At 42.2% G+C, this 24,470-nt stretch overlaps 1 protein-coding gene across 1 annotated transcript in view; it reads left to right on the forward strand.

Moving 5' to 3' along the window:
- Positions 1-2,401: 2,401 nt before the first annotated feature.
- The window catches only part of LOC308321915 (apolipoprotein(a)-like), a gene marked incomplete at its 3' end in the record, with an annotated part of 666,829 nt that continues 644,760 nt past the window's right edge, over positions 2,402-24,470 (forward strand). Inside the window, exon 1 of the mRNA XM_080773013.1 lies at positions 2,402-2,442. The remainder of the gene's footprint in view (positions 2,443-24,470) is intronic.

A 24,470-nucleotide genomic window follows, 5' to 3' on the forward strand; every position in this document is an offset into this window, starting at 1 on the left:
CAGACTGTGGTCAAATGTACATGCCACTTCCAAAATGGTCACTTCTCTACTGTCCTCATCAACAAGAACAATATCTGGTGTATTAGCTGTGACATCTGAAACACACACACACACACACACACACACACACACACACACACACACACACACACACACACTATATATATATACTACCTACCTACTGTACATATCTGCATATTTCTGCCAGAGGCCTGGAGAGCAACTACTGCCGTAATCCAGATGGTTGGACAGGTCCATGGTGCTATCACCACTGACGGCTACATGTGCATAACATCTGTAATGTGATGACTCTTGAACTGTGGCTTGTAGCCTATTCCATCATGCTCTCTGTAAGATGAGCTGTGTAGTATTGTCAATATATGGTGTGATCTCTCTATGTATTGTATATTTATTGTGCTGTGATTTGTCCATCCTTTGTAATGAGGAAGTAGCTCTGAACATACTACTAGCAATCAGTTAATTCATTGTGCATTATTACCGTATGACTACTCTCAAAGGCTACGATTAATATTGTTTAACCTAGGCATACCATATTCTGAATGACCAAAAAGAGGACACATGTGCGCGTGCATGTGCGGTTCTGTTTGAATTAAATCAATTTGTCAAAAAGGTTTGGCTCCTAAATTTGATCAAATATGCTCTATATTAGTTATGTATAATATTTAAAGCAGTGGCTCTCAAAGGTGTGATCCAGGGACCCTCATGGTTCCTTGAGGGGGTTCCAAATGGACCCATTGTAACACATGGACCCAAATGGACCCTTACAGGTCTGTAACTCTGAGAGTGTACTAGTACAAATGGAACCAAATGGACCCTTTTATAACTTTTAACTCTGATACTGTACAAATGGAATCAAATGGGTCCATCTGGTTTTACTCTCAGAGTTATGGGGGTCCTTGAAATTAAAAAGTTTAAGAACCTGTATGCAATGGCTTATCTCTTGTAAAAAGCCTATTCTCCAAACCATTATGTTATGCTTTGCTACTGTAGGTTGTACAAAATAATATTGTAAAACATGTTAGTGCAAACATTATCCAAACACAACATCAGCAAATGTACAACATGCAATGTGCAAATAGTTCAAAATCCAAAACAAAATCACGCAGGTATAAAAAGTCTAAAAATAAAAACATCATGCAAAAGTAGCACATTGTGCCAAAACATCACTGCAAACAAAGTGGAAACAAACAGCATTATACACACACACACGCACGCACGCACGCACACGCACACGCACACACACACACACACACACACACACACACACACACACCCTCTTCCCTGGAAATACACACACAAACAAGTCACACACAAACAAGTCCGCACACTCACAGTATTTCCTAATAAACATGACTCAATCAGGTAAGCTGGTAGACTGCACCCTTCTTGAGAACTACATTTTCTGTGGAATGTCTTAACCTCAGACTTCCCAGTAACTGATAACATTGATGCACTTCCACGTCCGCCAAAAGTAATGCATTGTTCCGTGGAAGAAAATGCCAAATCCTCACTTTGCTACATTATTAGATTTATGGTCAGGGACCACATGCAATACCTTCACGGCTGACCAGTGGTCCACGGACCACCTGTTGAAATGATGTTTTTATTTTTAGACTTTTTATACCTGCGTGATTTTGTTTTGGATTTTGAACTTTTTACACATTGCATGTTGTACATTTGCTGATGTTGTGTTTGGATAATGTTTGCACTAACATGTTTTACCTGTACATTGCATGTTGTATGTACATAGGCCTACTCCATGTTTTCTTATTTTATGAACATTGCACACACACACACACACACGAAGGGGGCTTGGCGCAGGGGGCGTGGGTATGTCCAGATAGTTGCCTCCCGGAGGCCTCTTTTGTCCAGTGTCCATTCTGGGTCTGGAAACGGTACTGTTTTGAGCGTTGACCCCAGTAGAAGGTCTGCTGCTGTGATTTTTACACCTCTCCCGCTTAGCGGAGAGTGGGGTGTGGTAGAGGATATCTCCCTGAATGCGTGGGTATGTCCAGATAGTTGCCTCGCGGAGCCATTCTCTGCTCTGCGGTCGGGACCATTGCTGTCAGCGCGCAGTGCATGCAGAGTTATGAATAATACACATTCCGGGGTTCGGGCTGAAAGTCCACCTCCCACAGTGTTTTTCCACTACGAACCATTGAACGTGCATTGTAATACGCATTGGTCTGAATGGTCTGTGAGCGTAGCGATATGGGCGCATTCGGAAATACCGCACCGGAGCGCACTCGCCTATTAGTTTGCATTGCACAGTGTGCTCAGTGCGCAATTTCCGAACGCGCCCTATGTATATACAGGCGATACGTGTAAAACCCCGGACATTTGAAGGAATTTATAAAACCCCCCCGGACTGCCCGGACAGCCCCCCAAAAGAGGACTTGTCCGGGCAAAAGAGGACGTATGGTAAGCCTAGTTTAACCACATTACACAACTCATCCATTCTATGTTTAAAACAGGGTTAAAACCTTTCACGTTGCACAATGGGTAAATTACATTTGTACAATTTCAACCAGAAGATCAATAAATTAATTATCTGTTAGGCCGTCTACTTTTAAGTACCATAATCATGGGACATAGGGCCCGACTTTACAATAAGCTTCTACCATCATGTTGGGTCACTGTTCCCCCTCCAACTTACCCCATTGTCAACTGTATTTAGTTATATTTTCACACTTTCTTTGGCATTGCAAACATAGCTTTCTCATGCCAATGAAGCTCATTTGAATTTAATTGGATAATGATAATACACTTTATGTGTATGCTATAGCATGTTTCATGACAGCAGACCAGATTACTTTACATTAAAACATAGATGAACTGATCCTGCACGGTTTTCATGTTTTACATGTCTCTAGAGATCAACTCTGACAACATTCCCTTCCTCAAGGCTCCACTGGGAAGCTAAGAACAGTCATCAATGGCAGCAAACATATGAAATAAATCATTTTTCACTGCCAGCTTCACGCTCAGAAGGGAATATGACAACTCTTCATCGTGGTTAGCGAGACCAAACACTTTAGAAACTCATCTCTCAAGTTGAAAACTATAGAAATGATCCCTGAAAGTATAGTCTTAACATGAAAGTGAGTGGAAACGACTAGTGATTCATGTGAATATCACTTACAGTAATGGTTGGTCACTATACTGTCAGTGAGAAATCCTGAAAAAGCATTTCAACGTGATTTGTCCACACAAGATGTGAACAAACAGGCCACATCTCAGTTCTGTGCATAACATGTGTAATGTGATGACTCTTGAACTGTGGCTGGTAGCCTATTCCATCCTTCTCTCTGTAAGAGGAGCTGTGTAGTATTGTCAATATATGGTGTGATCTCTCTATGTATTGTGTTTTTATTGTGCTGTGATTTCGTTGTATCCTGAATTAATTCTGTCTGTCTGTCTGTATGTCTGTCTGTCTGTATGTCTGTCTGTCTGTCTGTCCGTCCATAATTTGTAATGAGGAAGTAGCTCTGAACATACTACTAGCAATCAGTAAATTCATTGTGCATTATTACCGTATGACTACTCTCAAAGGCTACGATTAATATTGTTTAACCACATTACACAACTCATCCATTCTATGTTTAAAACAGGGTTAAAACCTTTCACGTTGCACAATGGGTAAATTACATTTGTACAATTTCAACCAGAAGATCAATAAATAAATAATCTGTTAGGCCGTCTACTTTTAAGTACCATAATCACGGGACATAGACTTTACAGTAAGCTTCTACCATCATGATGGGTCACTGTTCCCCCTCCAACTTACCCCATTGTCAACTGTATTTAGTTATATTTTCACACTTTCTTTGGCATTGCAAACATATGCTTTCTCATGCCAATGAAGCTCATTTGAATTTAATTGGATAATAATACACTTTATGTGTATGCTATAGCATGTTTCATGACAGCAGCCCAGATTACTTTACATTAAAACATAGTTGAACTGATTCTGCACGGCTTTCATGTTTGACATGTCTTTAGAGATCCTCTCTGACAACATTCCCTTCCTCAAGGCTCCACTGGGAAGCTAAGAACAGTCATCAATGGCAGCAAACATATGAAATAAATAAATTTTCACTGCCAGCTTCACGCTCAGAAGGGAATATCACAACTCCTCATCGTGGTTAGAGAGACCAAACACTTTAGAAACTCATCTCTCAAGTTGAAAACTATAGAAATAATCCCTGAAAGTATAGTCTTAACATGAAAGTGAGTGGAAACGACTAGTGATTCATGTGAATGTCACTTACAGTAATGGTTGGTCACTATACTGTCAGTGAGAAATCCTGAAAAAGCATTTCAACGTGATTTGTCCACACAAGATGTGAACAAACAGGCCACATCTCAGTTCTGTGCATAACATGTGTAATGTGATGACTCTTGAACTGTGGCTGGTAGCCTATTCCATCATGCTCTCTGTAAGAGGAGCTGTGTAGTATTGTCAATATATGGTGTGATCTCTCTATGTATTGTTTATTTATTGTGCTGTGATTTCTTTGTATCCTGAATTCATTCTGTCTGTCTGTCTGTCTGTCTGTCTGTCTGTCCATAATTTGTAATGAGGAAGTAGCTCTGAACATACTACTAGCAATCAGTTAATTAATTGTGCATTATTACCGTATGACGACTCTCAAAGGCTACGATTAATATATCATGTTTAACCACATTACACAACTCATCCATTCTATGTTTAAAACAGTGTTAAAACCTTTCACGTTGCACAATGTGTAAATTACATTTGTACAATTTCAACCAGAAGATCAATAAATAAATTATCTGTTAGGCTGTCTACTTTTAAGTACCATAATCATGGGACATAGACTTTACAGTAAGTGTAGTGTTGTAGATTCATATTGAAACACACCGGACACAGGGTTGCCTTGTAGTCTTTACTTGTTCTGTATACTCCATCAACTCACAGTCACACTGCATGTAATCACCACCACTTAATCACATATGACCCACCCGTGTATAACATCCTGGTACCCTATGCAATACAAGTGGCTGGACACTACATCCCTCCCCTTCTTGGATGATAACCATCACCATACAGAAATGTACAATATTCAAATATACTTGCACAATAATAACATATTTCTTTTCAAGGCTTTTCTTAGAAATATAACTGTTCAGATTTTTCAAACATTTTCTTTTTTCTTCCACACACAAAATTATATAACTGTTCAAACATAACACAGTAGAATGGCTAGGGGTAGACTACCCTGCCATTCAGACAATAGACAATGCCTGGAGATTATTCTGCTCCCTAATGGCACTGCCTGACTAAGTCACATAGTCTTTCAGGTTAGCAGGCTGCTGTCTGTTTCTTTGTGGACGAAGAGCCCTGGTTGGAACTGCAACTGAAGTCGCTTGGATGTGCAACTTGGTTCTGATCTGGCGTCCGAACAGCATCTCCGCTGGACTACGTCCTGTAGTACAATGAGGGGTACTCCTGTAGGCCATAAGAAATGTCTGCAGTTCAGTGCGCCAGTTCTTTCCTTCAGCATGAGCCGTGCGTATGGCCTTGCAGAGTGTTTTGTTCTGTCTTTCAATCTCTCCGTTTGCTTGAGGCCAATACGGAGTAATGTGTCGGTGTGCAATACCATGCTCTGCTAGGTATGCTTCAAACTCAGTCGCCACTAGAGGAGCGCCATTATCACTGACAATGGATTCTGGAAGGCCATGAACAGAAAATATGCATCTCAGCGCCTTGATTATATTTGCTGAGGTGATACTAGTGAGCAGATTCACTTCTACCCATCTAGAATAGTAATCAGTCGTCACCAGGAGGTGCTCTCCCGTTGGAAACGGTCCACATAAGTCAATGGCGAGTGTTTGCCATGGCTTTGCTGGCAGCTCCGTCCTAACTGTAGGTGTTTGAGGTGGTGGTGGACCGGTGAGCTGACATGCAGGACATGATTTCACCATCAATTCCACGTCTCGGTCCATTCCCGGCCACCATACTTTTGTTCTCAGTCTCTGTTTTGTTTTTACAATCCCTTGATGACCCTCGTGAGCCAACATCAGGGTGCGTTTCTGTGCTGCTTGTGGCATAACTATGCGAGTGCCTCGCAGTACCATCTGACCAACAGTCGACAGCTCCGTTTTGAACTGCTGGTATGCAGTTTCACATCGACTCCAGTTTCCGCTTTTTATACTCTCCCTCACGGTGGCTAGCACTGGGTCTTTGGCTGATATTTCTTCGAGCTCCTTTGGAGTGAATGCATTTGGCACAGCATGTGTAGCTACAAAGTAGACGTGATCATCTCCCAGACATAGAGGTGCAGGGGAGTTTACTGTCAGCCGTGACAATGAATCAGCCGCGTTCTGTGGTCCCGGTTTGTATACAACCTTGAATGTGTATGGCTGCAATCTCAACGCCCACCTTTCAATCCGTGCCGGTGGCTTTGACTTTGGGGAGTGGCTTGTGATCCGTGACCATCACAAAGTCCTTGCCATACAGAAACACATGGAACTTTTCACATGCCCAAACTATGGCAAGTGCTTCTTTCTCCGTTTGAGAATACCGTCGCTCTACATCAGTCAGAGCACGGCTGGCGTAGTATACTGGTTTGTGCGCACCATCCACTTGCTTCTGGCTCATGATGGCACCAAGCCCCACTGGACTAGCATCCACGATCACGTGTGTCTCTGCGTCTTGCTTGAAATAAGCCATAACATGTGAACTGGCTAACTGTCTCTTTAGCTCCACAAATGCTGTTTCTTGCTCTTTTCCCCATGTCCACTTGCATGACATTCTTGTGAGCCTTCTCAGAGGTTCAGCGGTGGTGGCCAGATCGGGGAGATATCTGCCACAGAAGTTAACTAGCCCCAGGAAACTGCGCATTTCAGTTGCATTTGTCGGTCGGCGTGTATTCTCCACTGCCTCCACTTTTGACTGCGCTGCACCGATTCCATTCTTGGAAAGAACGTGACCCATGAACTCCAGCTCCGTCATGCAGAATTCACACTTTTTGTCATTCAGAGTCAACCCTCTCTCTTGCAGTCTTTTCATGACCTGGTGCAGCCTCTTGTCATGTACCTGTCTGTTTTCCCCGGTCACAATTATATCATCTGAAATGTTGTGCACCCCTGGAACGCCTTGAAGGACCTGTCCAATTATGTGTTGGTATGTCTCAGGAGCAGATGAGACTCCAAACATCAACCGCTTGTAGCGCCATAGACCCGTGTGTGACGAAAATGTCGTCAGAGAGCGAGACTCAGGTTTCAATTCGATTTGGTGATATCCCCACTTGAGATCTAATTTAGAGAAAACTGTAGCACCATTCATGTCTTCAAGTATCTCATCTATGGTGGGAATAGGGTGTCTCTCTCGCACTATGGCTTCGTTTGCTCTGCGCATGTCCACACACAGCCTTATTTCCTTCATGCTCTTATGCACAACAACTAAGGGTGATACCCATGGGGTCGGTCCATCTACCCTCTCTATGACATCCATCTCTTCCAGCTGTTTCAGCTTTTCCTCAACTTGTTTTCTCACACTGAATGGTATCCTGCGTACTGACTGTGCTACAGGCTTGATGCTGGGATCTACATGGAGCCCTAACTCGAAGTCTTTGAGTTTTCCCAGACCATCAAAACATTCCTTGTATGTGTCTTTTAAAACAGATTTCAATGCACTTGTGTCTCCTGTCTGGATTGTGTTCACATGTGCTTTGGGTCCTATGTGGAGAAGCCCCAATGCTGTAGCTGTCTTCCTCCCAAGCACACATGTCTGTGCGTGTTTCACTACAAGCACATTAGCTACAACTGACTCAGAGCCATCTATTGCTTTGATATCGGCTGTAAACACACCTTCAACTGCTAGTGGTGTTGCAGAACCATATGGGTACACTTTCTTCACACATGGTTTCAGATCTATGTCTGAACGTGACTGTATGCCATTGTAAGTTTGCATGCTCACAACATTACATGAAGCCCCAGAGTCAATTAACATTCTAACAGCCTGGCCATTAATTAACATAGGCATTTCTCCATCATCAGAGTGGCTAGTGACTGTCATCACACGCTCCTGTCCATTACTGTCACCTGGCTCAGTCTTTATGGCAGTAATTGTGAAAACACGATCATCCTCCTCACTGTGTCATTTCTGGGCGCTGTGTTGTGACTTGATTAACTTTCAACATTTTCGTTTTGCACACTTTAGAAAAATGTCCCACTTTTCCACACTTGTTGCATTGTTTACCTTGTGTGATGGTGCACTCACTGGCTGTGTGCCCCTCCCGTCCGCATCTGAAGCATGTCTGTGGGGGGCGGTCCCTGTTTCCAGACGTTCTGTCTTTGGTTGAAGAAAACGTTTTTCCTCCTTTATCCGTTCTGTTCCATGTGCTTTGCTTTGGCCTGCTATCCATTGTGTTCACAGACAACCTCTCCATCCTTGCTGCTTGATGATCCGCTGCTTCCATTGCCCTTGCAAGTTCTTGTAGAGTAGCAAGAGTCAAATCCTTTTCACGCAACAGCCGCATCCGCAGCGCATTGGAGTTGCACTTGTCAATCACTTGATCCCGTACGAAATCGTCTCGGTTGTTACCGAATTCACACGTAGCGGCCAACTTCTTTAATCTGCACACGAAACTGTCCACCGATTCCCCTTGTGAGTGTTCTGCTTGCCTGAACATGTGTCTCTCGTAGGGAATATTCTTCTGCGGCGTGAAGTGTGCATCCAGCTTGTCCACGGCCAGATCATAATTACTGTCGTCTCCCGTACCATCCAACGTGAAGAAAATGTCCTGTACCTCCGAGCCAGCTAAATGCAACAGCAATGCTCTCTTTCTTGTCGCGGCAGTTATTCCCGCTGCCGTGACATAAAGCTTGAATCCTTTAATCCATTTCTCCCACCGAACTCCAACGTTGGCTGGGTCAGTGAGGACCGCAGGCAAACTCAGAGACATTGCTCCTCTCGAGTTTTAACTTCCTTGCTTTTCGCAAAACTCTCGTAGACTCCACTTTCTTGTTCAAAAGTCCACAACGAGCAGAATATTTTCCTCGTCGCCAAATGTAGTGTTGTAGATTCATATATATATATTGAAACACACCGGACACAGGGTTGCCTTGTAGTCTTTACTTGTTCCGTATACTCCATCAACTCACAGTCACACTGCATGTAATCACCACCACTTAATCACATATGACCCACCCGTGTATAACATCCTGGTACCCTATGCAATACAAGTGGCTGGACACTACAGTAAGCTTCTAACATCATGATGGGTCACTGTTCCCCCTCCAACTTACCCCATTGTCAACCGTATTTAGTTATATTTTCACACTTTCTTTGGCATTGCAAACATATGCTTTCTCATGCCAATGAAGCTCATTTGAATTTAATTGGATAATAATACACTTTATGTGTATGCTATAGCATGTTTCATGACAGCAGCCCAGATTACTTTACATTAAAACAAAGTTGAACTGATTCTGCATGGCTTTCATGTTTGACATGTCTTTAGAGATCCACTCTGACAACATTCCCTTCCTCAAGGCTCCACTGGGAAGCTAAGAACAGTCATCAATGGCAGCAAACATATGAAATAAATCATTATTCACCGCCAGCTTCACGCTCAGAAGGGAATATCACAACTCTTCATCGTGGTTAGCGAGACCAAACACTTTAGAAACTCATCTCTCAAGTTGAAAACTATAGAAATGATCCCTGAAAGTATAGTCTAAACATGAAAGTGAGTGGAAACGACTAGTGATTCATGTGAAGGTCACTTAATGTAATGGTTGGTCACTATACTGTCAGTGAGAAATCCTGAAAAAGCATTTCAACGTGATTTGTCCACACAAGATGTGAACAAACAGGCCAAATCTCAGTTCTGTGCATAACATCAAGACTGTATCTCTGCAGCGTGCAGACAGACCTCTCGTCGGTGGGCGTACCTCTCAACCGGACCAGTTCCCCCAAGCCTCGAAATTTCACAATAAAAGCTCTCGGAAAATCTTGCCCGTGGGAGGTTAGGGTTAGGGTGAGGGTTTGAGATAGCTTGTATAATTGACAACTATACAAGCTATCTCAAACCCTCACCCTAACCCTAACCTCCCACGGGCAGCACACCTAAACCTAACCTTAACGCAGTTAGACCAGTCATTAGTCCTACTTGTAGGACTAATGAACATGGACATGGACAGCATGGACAGCATCAGACCATAGATTCTATGTCTCATCAAAGGACTGTATATAGCCAGGTATGACAGAATTGTGAACATTATTGCCAAAGATGTGTCACCTATGTTTCATTCCTCCGTTGTGTTTCACAAATAATCCTATGTGAAACCAGAAATGTTTCAATGCAATGACCCAACCGTGTTTGCAAATAACTGCAAATACACCAGATGTCATTATAATTGACGAGAACAGTAGAGAGGTTTTTCTATTGGAAGTTGGCTGTGCTTTTGATTCAAGTTTAGAGGAAGCTTTCCTTACTAAACAAGTAAAATATCAACCATTAGTACAGGCCATTATACAACTGGGCTATACGTGTCAGCTCATTGTTTTTATATTTGGCAGCCTGGGCCATGTCCACAGGCTCTAGTGGTCAGAGGCTTGAGGATTATAGGGTCGTCCAAGTGTAAGGCAAAGCAGCTTGCAACATACTGTTCAATCTCCTCCATTATAGGCAGTCGGTCTATTTGGAGGAGAATGTGCTTTTTGTACCCATGATTTACTTTCGGTGTTGGTAATATGACAGACTGAAGTGACCAATGTTTGCTGTGAATAAGTTCATGTGTTGCCTATATTCTGTACATTTAGGGCTTGTTTGGACTCAAGCACTGAGACATGATGTTTCGAGTGCGTAGTATATCAGAAGCAACTGAAAATATTTGTGCCCTTGATAATGTATTTTATAAATGTGGACTCAAATAAAGAAATCGAAATGTGTGTGTATGTGGGTGTGCATCCATGCATTTTGTTACAGCCTTGTTCAGGAACCAATAAATATATCATTTTGTTTTACAGTAGTGTGTAATAGACTAGACCATATTTAATCAATCCTTGAATCAAGCAGCTATTTCAGAACCTAATGATGTACAAACTGCACGGTTTTGGGACAAAATAAACACAAGTGTGTGTGTGTATGTGGGTGTACATCCATGCATTCTGTGTATTCTTTGTGCCTTTTTTTCTCCTTTTTTTTGAACCAGAGGTATTTTATTTAATTGTATTCCTTTCAATAATAATGTTTGTTACAAGCACTGAGTTGAAGAAACCTTTGGTCGGATATGTGTGTGTGTGTGTGTGTGTGTGTGTGTGTGTGTGTGTGTGTAACAGACCACATTGAGTCTTGTTACAGCCTTGTTCAGGAACAAAATAAATAATAGTTTTGTTTTACAGTAGTGGGTAATACTCCATATTGAATGAAGCAGCTATTTCTGAACTTATTTTTGTGTGTGTGTGTGTGTATGTGTGTGTGTGTGTGTGTGTGTGTGTGTGTGTGTGTGTGTGTGTGTGTGTGTGAGTGAGTGAGAGTGTGTGTGGGGGGGTGTGGGTGTGCATCCATGCATTTTGTAAAATGTGGTGCCATTTTTTGTTTGAATGTCAGTTTGTTACAAGCACTGTAGTTGAAACATTTGGTCGGATATATGTGTGTGTAACAGACCTTGTTACAGCCTTGTTCAGTAACAAAATAATCAAGCAGCTATTTCAGAAGTTAATCCTGTATGCGACAAGAAAACTAAAGTGTGTGTGTGTGTGTGTGTGTGTGTGTGTGTGTGTGGGTGTGCATCTGTGATGATCGGGGGTCATTATGAGTGTATGGTTGTGAGAATATGAATATCTATAAGAGTTCTCACATTGTTCTCGACTACACAGTACCAGGGTGGGGGGAGTGGTTGCCTGTGTGTTTTCCCTAATCCTCCGCAGGTGGACTGATTGATGATTGACACCTAGAGAAGCTGGCCCGTCTGTCAGGGAGTGATCGGCCCTGACTGGCTGTCGGTCTAGAGTGGGAGTGCTCCTGATCATGGCTCTCCCTACTCACCTACTATAGGAGTCAGTCTGTTCCTCGAAGGCAGTGGGGAGACAGGCCGGAATCCTCTCTCTCCCAGCCGCCACACTGACTGTGGACTTTTGCTTATAGTTATTCCTTAGTTTGTTCCCTTTGGAAAGGAATTCGTTTGTTTTCAGTTGTAGTGCTAATTTGTGTCTGTTTGTTAGGTATTTTCTTTTGAGTTTGATCTGTATTCTGTAACACATCCGTTCTTTCATTATTTAATTAATCTTTATATAAATAAATGTTCGAAGCTGGTGTCCTGTCGATCCATTCAATGTTACACTTAATTACCCCTAGACTAATTGTGTCTTAAAGCGCAAATAACATGCATTTTAAAACTGCTTTTAATATTTAATATCATATTGTCTATGTCCATCAAAGTTATTTCTAATGGTTTGAGCCTCAATCACCACTCTGATATAGCCAGCCCTTGTCATTTCTTTCTGTACTTTGAAAGCAGTTTTAGCTGCAGTACCACAATGTCCTGAGGTGGTTGGGGTGCTGATATGAAGGTTATTTAATATTTGAGTCATTATAATACTGATGCTAGATAAAACCAGGCTTGTTTCCATTCCATGCCAGCTTGGAAAATCAACAATTGTGGACATTGTAAACAAAGTGGAAATGCAAATTTGAAACTGAAGACTGAAGAAGGAGGAAATATACAAAGTAGGGTGACATTGATGACATCACAATGAGACCAAAACTAGTTGAGCTGTTCCTGAGAGCAATTTCCATTAAAGCACCAATATGATTGTTCAAAATTGGTTATTTGTGGGAATAGAAAACACATATGGGAGCCCCAAAAACACAAAATAATTTTAAAAAGTTGAATTTTATGTTATAGCTCCTTTAACAGCATCCATGCGTTTTGTGTTTTGTTGGTATGCATTTTGAGACAGTTTGGAATTAAAAAAGATATGCTTGATTTGTTGTGTTTTCAGTATTTACTAAACATCACTTAATTGTTAATTAACAAGTAGTTAATACTGAAATGAAAGTGACTTTATTTGGAGGACAAGCATCTAGTAACTAAACCTTAAAGGACCTATAACATAAAATTCAACTTTTTCAATTTATTTTGTGTTTTTGGGGCTCCCATGTGTGTTTTCTATCCCCACAAATAACCAATTTTGAACAATCAGGCCTTCATGTCATATGGGTGTTTTAATGGAAATTGCTCTCAGAAACAGCTCGACTGATTTTGGCCTCATCGTGATGTCATCAATGTCACCCTACTTTGTATAATTCCTCCTTTTCTTCAGTCTTCAGTTGCACATTTGCATTTCCACTTTGTTTACAATGTCCACCATTGTTGATTTTCCAAGCTGGCATGGAATGGAAACAAGCCTGGTTGTATCTAGCATGAGTATTATAATGACTAAAATATTAAATAATCTGCATATCAGCACCCTCTCCACCTCAGGACAGTGTGGTACTGCAGCTAAAACTGCTTTCCAGAAAGAATTGCCACCATCTCTATTTTCATGATTGGTTGTTGGTACAAAGGAAGTGATTTGGATCAGACCACAGTCAGCTCGAGGTCCAGACCTTTCCAATGATATATGCCATTATATGTTGTTGCCAAGGTTTGGATGAGATATTTTGTCTCAAAATAGTGGCTTCAAATAAAACGTTTTGGAATTTTACAATACAAATCTTTAAAGGCCGTTTTCTCAAAATGAGTTTTCCTCATACTTGGGACAAAGAATCTCCACTTCAGTTGAACTCACATACACCAAACGTTCCAGTCTTATTCAGAACTATGTTCCGCAGACATTTACACATGGATTTGTTGATATATCATTCACAGCCTGATTTACATCACATTTTATACAAAAAAAATGTCGAAAATTGGGTTTTTTATGCCTGTTGACACTATTTTCTGATTTGTGGAGTGATAATTAGAGATATCAAAAATCCCATGTGTAATTTTCTTTGTCTCTAATTTGTCAACACCTGGCTTTATCCGATCTTCAGATTTATCGTCCCGAAATGTATGCATATTAGCGCATATAATGCCTAATTTGCATATTTAAACATATAATTTCAGAAAACTTGTAATACAAAAAATCTTAGTTTTAATATAAGTAATCAACTGGAGAAGTTTCATTGTGATAGCTATTATTTAACTTTTTTTCCCTATTCACCTGGGGTGTCTCGCCTTAACTGGTAGTTAATTGATGAAAAATGACCCCTGGGGGTCCTCCTGCGACCCCCAGGTGAGCCAGTCCAACATGTGAAACCCCCGGGAGTTTTAGAACCAGTTTCGGAGACTGAGTCAACCCACTAATCCTACCCAGAGACCATATTACACCTGTCCTCCGTGACCTTCACTGGCTACCGGTTAAACAAAGAATCCACTTCAAAACACTCCTGACCACCTACAAAGCTCTAAATAACCTGGCTCCCCCATACCTCTGTGACCTCCTCAAACGCCATGCCCCCTCTCGCTCCCTCAGGTCTGGTGATGCAAACCTCCTCGATGTCCCCAAAACCAAACTCTGTACGTGGGGGGACAGAGCTTTCGCCTTTGCTGCCCCAACCCTGTGGAATGCCCTCCCTAACGCACTCAGAGATGCCCCCACCCTTCAAACCTTCAAATCCACCCTCAAAACCCACCTCTTCAAAATTGCCTTCCCTAGCTAACCCTTTTCACTGTCTTTTAATGTTCTTTAGCTTTTAGTGTTATTTTTCCTTTTCTTTCTATTAAAGTTGTTTTTAATTTGTTGTTACCTCTGTAAAGCCCCCCTGTTACGGACCACGGTCCTTTTGATTATTTGTTATTTGTTTGAGTATAATTATTATTTATGGTGGCTATTTAATGAGCATAATAATTATAAGTTGTTACTTGTTATTATGTGTATGGCAGGTAACCAACTGTATCTCTCCTACTGCAGTACTCAAGTGAATTGACAGACATGGCTCTGAGTGACAGGTCCCTGATTGGACCTGCCCCTCTGTTCCTTATTGGTTCTCCCTGGCAACACCAGCTTCCTGTTGGCTGGCCACTCTTCCTGTCTCTGTATAAAAGCTCAGTTGAACTTGGCCTTCAGAAGGGGACGACAGCATTCTGCAGCAGAGACTCGATCCCTCTTGTCCTCTCTCGTGCCTGCCTTATTATTATCCTTAGTATTGTTTGTTCTTGTTCATACTGCCGTAAGTTCATTTGCCTATTTGCCAACTGTATTCTTTATTTTCGTTTTTGAACCTGTAAACATAAGTATTTAATTATTGTTAAATAAGACGCCCGGTCCCTACCAACACCATGTAGGAGTGCCAGGGATATTTTCTTTTGTTTGTTCATTGTAATTTTGGTTAGTTAGGGTAGTTAGGGAATTAGAATTATTACTTTGTGTAAATCATTTGTTAGGGCCTTAGTTAGGGGTAAACCTTTGTTTTTTAGATAGATTCGTTTTGTTAGCATAGGACCTGCACTCCGAAGCCAAAGGTGTAAATTGTGAACAAGAAAATGTACAAAATGTCTCTGTTGTGGACTAAAAAGAACGACGACCAATAAATTGAAGTTCTTTTCATCCTGTCTCCTCTCGCATTATGTTGTTTGCCTTCACCCTAGACGAAGGTGCATAACATAATTGGGGGCTCGTTAAAAGTAGATAGGACCCCATAACATAATTGGGGGCTCGTGAAAAGAAGATAGGACCATTTGTTTATATTAATTCGGAATTAACAGTTAAAAAAAAAAGAACAGTTAAGAAAGAAAGAGGTTGGAACTCCGGATTTTGCCCAAAAATAATTTGGTAGTTCTCTCTCTTTTTTTTAATTATCTCTCAAGGTTACCCCTCGTAATTAGGTCTGTTTATATTCGTTATTGTAATTTGGCTTCTTTGGATTCTGATCAGTTTGGGATATTGTTTTGAATATTTCAATTGTTTTTGCGGCCTAGTTTGGCCTTTCCGTTCGTTTCGGTGTTTTTTTTTGTTAATAGGCAGCGCGGGTAGAGTTGTTTGTTCGTTGGTTTTTCTTATTAAATTCTCGGTCTGGTGAGTAGTCAAACATTTCTGTCTCTCTGTGGTTTGGCAGCTTTGCTAGTGTAGGGTTTAGAATTAAATGTCTTCTGGTCAAAAAGGAACAAGTAGTTTGTCTGGTGACATAGACGACGCGACACACACAGATCTTGTTTCTCCCGTCCTGACAAATTTAGATAATTTTACGAAAGTGGAATTGAGCCTGGTTGCCAAAGCCTTTAATATCCAGGTTCCAGCCGGTAGTAACAAAGCCGAGCTAAAACGTTGTGTTGAGATAAAGCTCACCCAGGAGACGCCCATGCAGGGCGAACAGCAGCAGTATGTTAGTACTTCGGTACAGCCGAGCGGGGGTGCGGCCTCGCACGCCCCGGCCTCACCTGACCAGAGAGACGGGGGAGAAGCCTCCGCTCTCGGGAGTCCAACAGGAACTGACGACGCTGCTGGGGGGGTCCTCGGCACTCGAGGTCTCGAGCTCACGCTCCGTCTGAAACAGCTGGAGTTTGACACAAAGGTTAGGGAGGTGGAGGCCCTTCACTTGCGCATCAGGGTGGCGGAGCTCGAGAGGGAACCGCTCCCCCAGCGCAGCCCGCTGCGACCGGCGGGGGCTGCTGGAGTGTCTAATACCACCCATGGAGCAACATCGACCTTCGACATCAGTAAGCATATCTCTCTTGTCCCTCCCTTCAGAGAAGCGGAGGTAGATTCGTATTTTGATGCATTTGAGCGCATTGCTACCACTGTGAATTGGCCTAAAAACATGTGGAGTCTGTTAATGCAATGCAAACTAGTGGGGAAGGCTCGGGATGTGTGTGCGGCCTTGTCTATCGATCAGAGTTTGGATTATGAAGTGGTTAAAAAGACCATATTACGCCGTTATGTCCTCGTACCCGAGGCGTATAGACAGCGCTTTCGCTCGTTATGTGAGAAAACTGCCGATCAAACCTATGTAGAATTTGCCAGAGAGAAATCTGTGTTGTTTGACAAATGGTGCACGGCTACTAAAGCAGTGACGGCTCACCAGATCCGTGAATTGATTTTGTTGGAGGAATTTAAATCCTGTCTAAATGAGCGCATTGTTGTCTACTTAAACGAGCAGAAAGTGGACAGTTTGGATAAAGCGGCGGTGTGCGCCGACGAGTTCGTTTTGACACATAGATCTGTATTTTCGTCTCCATCTGCTCGCCGTGACCCTGCGGGGGGCAGATCGGGGAAAAAGACAAATTTTGCGAAATACCCACAAACTTCGGATGTTAATTCGGTCTCATCGGAGACTCGGGATTGTTTCTATTGCCATGAGAAGGGTCATCTCATTTCTGTGTGCCCTGCTCTGCAGCGCAAAGAGAATCAGAATACAAAAAAACCAAAATCAGTAGGGTGTATACAAGCTTTTCATCAGCCGCTTTCCCCTGTCACAGTTGAGGCTGTTTCGAGGGAAACGGTGGAGCAGTTTGGTCCATTCTTGCTAAAAGGGTTTGTCTCTCTGTCGGGCCAGGATATCGATAAGGTGCCAATCATCATCCTGCGCGACACGGGAGCCTCACAATCGCTCATCTTGTGTAATGTATTGCCTTTTTCAGAGGAGTCTTTCTGTGGTTCTGATGCGCTTGTGTTAGGAGTAGAAATGAATTCGTCGCGCGCTCCGTTGCATAGAGTGTTTTTGTGTTCACCTCTGGTCTCTGGTTTTGTGCAGGTGGGTACCCGTGAGTTCTTACCAGTGGGTGGCGTGGCGCTGATTCTTGGCAATGATCTGGCGGGCGGAAAAGTGTTTCCCACGCCTGAGATTGTCGACAATCCTGTGATCTGTTTGGATCAGTCGGTGAGTATTGATGACACTGTTTTGTTTCCTGCGTGCGCTGTGACCCGGGCGCAGGCAAGGAGGGGCCGTGATGAGTCTGTCTTGTGTGACACGTTCATGTGTTCTGATCAGCCAGTGATTCATTCTGCCACTAAGCCTAGGCAGAAGGATGATACTGTACTGCAGGTTTCGACTGATTTTGTGTTTGATGTTGATAAAGAGGCTTTCGCTTCGGCGCAGCAAAATGATCCATCTCTCACTGCTTGCTGGGGGGCCGCTCGAGCGCAGGAGACGCTGAGTGTGTACAGTGTTGTGGATGGCATTTTGACGCGTACGTGGTTTCCACCTACCGTCGGCAATCTTGGGTGGAATTCGGTGCAGCAGGTTGTTGTTCCACAACCTTTTTGCTCTCAAGTCTTGTGTCTCGCTCATGACAATTTGGCTGGTCATTTGGGCATACGCAAAATGTACTCTCGCATCCTGCGCTATTTTTATTGGCCAGGATTGAAGTCTGATGTGGCTAAATTCTGCCGTTCGTGTCATGTTTGCCAAATCATGGGCAAACCGAACCAAACTATTCCTCCCGCTCCGTTAGTGCCTATTCCGGTTATGGGAGAACCGTTTGAACACATTATCATTGACTGTGTTGGCCCACTTCCCAAAACGAAGTCGGGTTATCAATACTTGCTCACTTTGATGTGCGCTGCCACTCGCTTCCCTGAGGCGATTCCGCTGCGTACATTAAAGGCCAAAGAGGTAATTAAGGCATTGATTAACTTCTTTTCTATCTTCGGTTTACCGGTTTCTCTACAGTCGGATAGAGGTACTAATTTCGTTTCGAAGCTTTTTGCTCAGGTTATGACGACTTTGTCCATCAAACACAGACAGTCCAGTGCGTATCATCCTGAGAGTCAGGGCGCCCTAGAGCGTTTCCATCAGACGCTCAAGTCAATGATGAAAAAGTACTGTACTGAGACGGGCAAAACGTGGGATGAAGGCTTACCTTTTCTGCTTTTAGCAGCAAGGGAAAGTGTTCAAGAATCACTTGGTTTTAGCCCCTCTGAGCTTGTGTTCGGGCACAGAGTACGCGGGCCTCTCCGTGTTTTTCGAGATCACATACTGACCAAATCTACTGTCCCAGCCTCGACTGTGTTGGACTATGTGTCTAATTTCAGGGAGCGCCTGCACAAGGTCTGTGATTTTGCGCGTAGCGCACTGTCTGAGACACAGGGGAGGATGAAAAAACGCTTTGACCGCAGGGCGGTTAAACGTGAGTTTCAAGTGGGTGACAGGGTGTTAATTTTACTTCCTTTGCTTACTTCTTCTCTCCATGCTAAGTTCAGTGGACCCTACGTCATCGAGAAAAAACTGAGTGACACTGATTACGTGGTCAGTACGCCGGACCGTCGGAGAGCAACCCGTGTGTGTCATGTTAACATGCTTAAACCTTATGTGATTCGTTCTGACAGGGATACAACGCTTCCAGCCGCGCCAGTCCCTGTAGCTTCGTGTGTACCGGTGGTGCCTTCTCTTTATTCCCCAGAGAGTGATGGCCTGCAGTCTAGGGGCGCAAGTGGCTCCACACTGCAAAATTCTGAGTTTCTGAAAAATCTGTCTTATCATTTGCAGCACTTGGATCCTGTGGCTCGGGTAGACATGGTGAACTTGATTGAAAATAATTTGGCTTTGTTTTCAGACACGCCTACGTGCACTACTATTCTGTCCCATGATGTGGAAGTTGGGGATAGTGCTCCTATTAAGCAGCACGCTTACAGGGTCAATCCCACTAAGCGTGCGTTGTTTAAGAAGGAGGTGGACTATCTGTTGGAACATGGTCTTGCTGTTCCTAGTTGTAGTGCGTGGAGCTCACCATGTATACTCGTGCCAAAGGCTGATGGCAGTCAACGCTTTTGTACTGATTTTAGGAAGGTGAATAATGTCACTACTCCGGACTCGTTTCCATTACCTTTGATGTTGGACTGTGTCGATCGCGTTGGTGCTGCTAAATTCGTTACGAAACTCGATTTACTTAAAGGTTACTGGCAGGTCCCTTTAACTGCTCGTGCGTCTGATATCTCTGCGTTTGTGACACCCGATGGCCTCTATCAGTACACTGTTATGCCATTCGGACTACGACTACGACTACGTTTCAACGGATGATGCGTGTTGTGCTGGCGGGCGTGGCTAATGTGGAATCTTATCTTGATGATTTAGTAGCTTACAATGATACCTGGTCTGGTCACATGTACACACTCGGGTTGATCTTCGAACGGTTGGCCGCGGCCAATTTAACCGTTAATCTGTCAAAATGTGATTTCGGTCGGGCCACTGTAACGTACCTGGGGAGGGAAGTGGGTCAAGGTAAAGTTCGTGCTCTTGACGCCAAGGTCAAGGCTATAATTGATTACCCTGTGCCTACGTCTCGTCGTAGTCTCCGTCGCTTTTGTATGTCCAGCTACTATCGTGCGTTCTGCAAAAAAATTGCGGATGTAGTTGCTCCTTTAACCAGTTTGACTTCTGTGAAAAAGCCTTATGTCTGGTCGTCTGCATGTCAGCATGCTTTTGAATCTTGTAAAGCCCTCCTGTGTAGCACTCCTGTCTTAGCTGCCCCGGACTTCCATCAACCCTTCAAGCTGGAGGTGGACGCAAGCGGCAGTGGGGCTGGAGCGATCCTATTACAAGAAGATGTTTCAGGTACTGACCATCCCGTTTGCTATTACTCCAAAAAGTTTAATTCAGCTCAAAACAACTACAGTACCATTGAAAAGGAGACCCTTGCGTTGCTCCTAGCTGTACAATTCTTTGAAGTATATGTGGGATCTAGCCCTTTACCTGTAACGGTCTACACAGACCACAACCCTTTGGTCTTTTTGAAACAAATGAGAAATTCGAATCAACGGCTTATGCGATGGTCATTACTGGTACAGGATTTCAACTTACAAATTTGTCACAAGAAAGGAGCTGATAATGTCTTGGCAGATGCTCTTTCTCGTGTTTACTCCCCGGAGTGACTCAACTTCTTCTTTTGGGGGAGGAGGTTCTGTTTTGTGGGGGGGGTGTTACGGACCACGGTCCTTTTGATTATTTGTTATTTGTTTGAGTATAATTATTATTTATGGTGGCTATTTAATGAGCATAATAATTATAAGTTGTTACTTGTTATTATGTGTATGGCAGGTAACCAACTGTATCTCTCCTACTGCAGTACTCAAGTGAATTGACAGACATGGCTCTGAGTGACAGGTCCCTGATTGGACCTGCCCCTCTGTTCCTTATTGGTTCTCCCTGGCAACACCAGCTTCCTGTTGGCTGGCCACTCTTCCTGTCTCTGTATAAAAGCTCAGTTGAACTTGGCCTTCAGAAGGGGACGACAGCATTCTGCAGCAGAGACTCGATCCCTCTTGTCCTCTCTCGTGCCTGCCTTATTATTATCCTTAGTATTGTTTGTTCTTGTTCATACTGCCGTAAGTTCATTTGCCTATTTGCCAACTGTATTCTTTATTTTCGTTTTTGAACCTGTAAACATAAGTATTTAATTATTGTTAAATAAGACGCCCGGTCCCTACCAACACCATGTAGGAGTGCCAGGGATATTTTCTTTTGTTTGTTCATTGTAATTTTGGTTAGTTAGGGTAGTTAGGGAATTAGAATTATTACTTTGTGTAAATCATTTGTTAGGGCCTTAGTTAGGGGTAAACCTTTGTTTTTTAGATAGATTCGTTTTGTTAGCATAGGACCTGCACTCCGAAGCCAAAGGTGTAAATTGTGAACAAGAAAATGTACAAAATGTCTCTGTGGACTAAAAAGAACGACGACCAATAAATTGAAGTTCTTTTCATCCTGTCTCCTCTCGCATTATGTTGTTTGCCTTCACCCTAGACGAAGGTGCATAACACCCCCCATGTAAAGCGTCTTTGGGTACTCAGAAAAGCGCTATATAAGTTTGAGATATTATTATTATTATTATTACCCGCATATGAGCACTCATCCTGGGCATAGAACTGACCGATAATAACAGATCTACAAACACACCACATTAAGTAACAGGCTTAACTACTGATAGATTAACGGAGGTTAAGTAATGGTTAAGTAATGGGTTACTTAAACATTAATTGATTGAAGAAGACAAGGGGTTAATGATGATTTAATTATAAGATAATAATAATAATTAAGCCTTAATTAAGCCTTAATTATGTGTATGAATTCGTCCCTAAAGTAAAGTGTTACCCGGATTGTGTGTTCTCATATAATGTATTGTATTGTATTGTATTGTATTGTATTGTATTGTATTGTATTGTATTGTACGGCCTATGGCCAATCCCATGCTGCACTTGTATGTATTGTGGGTGTTAACGTCTAAATGACGTACAGTATATTGTATTTTGCCCGGGCACTCAGATGAGCATCTGGTGAAACATCATCATGGCTGCACACAACAAGAACTAAAATAAAACTTCAAGTGAACACATGATTCTGTGAGATTGTTTCAGTATGGCTGACGGAAATATAGGAATCCAACAATACAGGATCTTTCTAAAATATTTCATGACAACAACAAAAAATCTGTCATTTGCTACTGAATTGAAAAGAGGAAAAGAAAATGAAAAGAGAAAGAAAATACTGGATTTGTGTAAGAGAAATAATAATTTGTCTGGAATATAATGTTTGAAAACTTGTTAAAAATGGTATGGTGAACCTAGCATGGTGATTGAATGGTATGGTGAACCTAGCATGGTGATTGTCTATAGGTGATTGAATGGTATGGTGAACCTAGCATGGTTATTGAACAGTGTTGGGCAGTAACGAGTTACTAGTTACTGTAATATTATGACTTCTTCCAGTAACGGGTAGTATAACGAATTACTCTGCAGAAATAGTAATATAGTAACTATTTACTCCGCCAAAACATGCTTTGTTACTCCTTACTTTCACTTACAAATGAGCGTCATTTGTTTTGGTTCATTCGTTCGGTTATGCACTCATAGTAGATGGTTGTTGCATGGCATGCAAAAATAGAACAGATCTACAAGCTATAAACGGGTAAAAACAGGTGCGTTGTAGCTTGTAGATCTGTTTTTGTTGGCCTGCACAGCCTGCGCACAGTTATGACGTAGTGTATGCGTCTGGGGTCTCGTCTCAGACTCGCTTCACTTCCAAAAAACAACAGAGACAAACAGAGACCATGACAGAGAATTGTATCGGTATTATTTTGCATTCTTATCTGTCAAAGATGCCAAGTATATTAATGTCCGTTTTAAACTTTGCTTGTGCAAAAAAACACTTTATCTAAACGTGTTGAAGCATCTGTTCAAAGACGCACGAGAAACACGCATGAGATTCCTCGTTGACGTAAACTCAGCTGGTGGTGACTCGACTCGTACTAACCACGAAACATTAAATATCAATAAAAAAAATAAAAAAATAAACGTAATTAAGTTCAGTTTCTGTTGTGCGACGGGCAAATGCAGCCACCCGCCTACCCGGAAATGTAGGTTGTTTGACTCGTTTCTAACGCTTATTTTGTTACTCTTATATTTACTTACTATATATTATATAAATATATATATATATTTACTTTCTTATATTTACTTACTCATATATTTGTACATTTCCACCTTCAGTCGATACTTCATATCCATATGAGAAAAGGCTGCAGTTTATTTTTCAAGTAATGATTCCAAGTAATACATAATGTAATATTATTACTTTTTCTAAGGAGTAATAAGTAATATTGCCCAACACTGTTATTGAATGGTATGGTGAATCTAGCATGGTGGTTGAATGGTATGGTCAATCTATAGGTGATTGAATGGTATGGTGAATCTATAGGTGATTGATTGGTATGGTGAATCTATAGGTGATTGAATGTATTGGTATGGTGAGTTGAGTGAATGGTTCCATGTCCAGTTCCAACTCCAGTAAATGTCCATTATTACAAAACCCTAAACCACATCATCATCACTCATGCTTATCGTTCTTTACTTCGTGCACACACCCACGTCACACACACACACACACACACACACACACACACACACACACACACACACACACACACACACACACGTTGTGAATACACTGGCTAAACAGTTTGACCAGTTTGGTCTCTAGACACTCCCTACTTTGTGTGTTAAAACAGTCGACCATTTTGACACAACAACAACACAGAGAACTGAACACCTGCATGCACTCCATTTTGCCACATTGAGTTCAAGCCTAAAGATTAATATCGGGTAAGTGTTTTTAATCACTTTACTGGAACTAATGTCTCTAGTCTGTTTTAGGGGGCATTCCAACAGGTAGCTAAATATGTATTTTTACCACAAACTCCACAAAGGATCTACTGAATGTGAAGAGGGGATACTAGGGGGATATATGTGTGTCATAAGCTCAATATGTCAGTTTGTCACCAAACCTTGTCCCCTTCACATTCAGTAGATCCTGTGATCTTCTGTGGCCAGATGTAATTTCCTGGTCATTTCTAGTAGGACTACATTAAATTAAATCGCAACTTGAATCGTGATGCAAACAGCACAGGGAAAAGAAAATGAAAAGAAAAAGAAAATACTGGATTTGTGTAAAATAAATAATTTGTCTGGAATATAATGTTTGAAAACGTGTTAAAAATGG

The sequence above is a fragment of the Protomyctophum bolini genome, assembly GCF_963924005.1.
Source record: "Protomyctophum bolini genome assembly, chromosome: 9".
Taxonomy (NCBI): Eukaryota; Metazoa; Chordata; class Actinopteri; order Myctophiformes; family Myctophidae; genus Protomyctophum; species Protomyctophum bolini.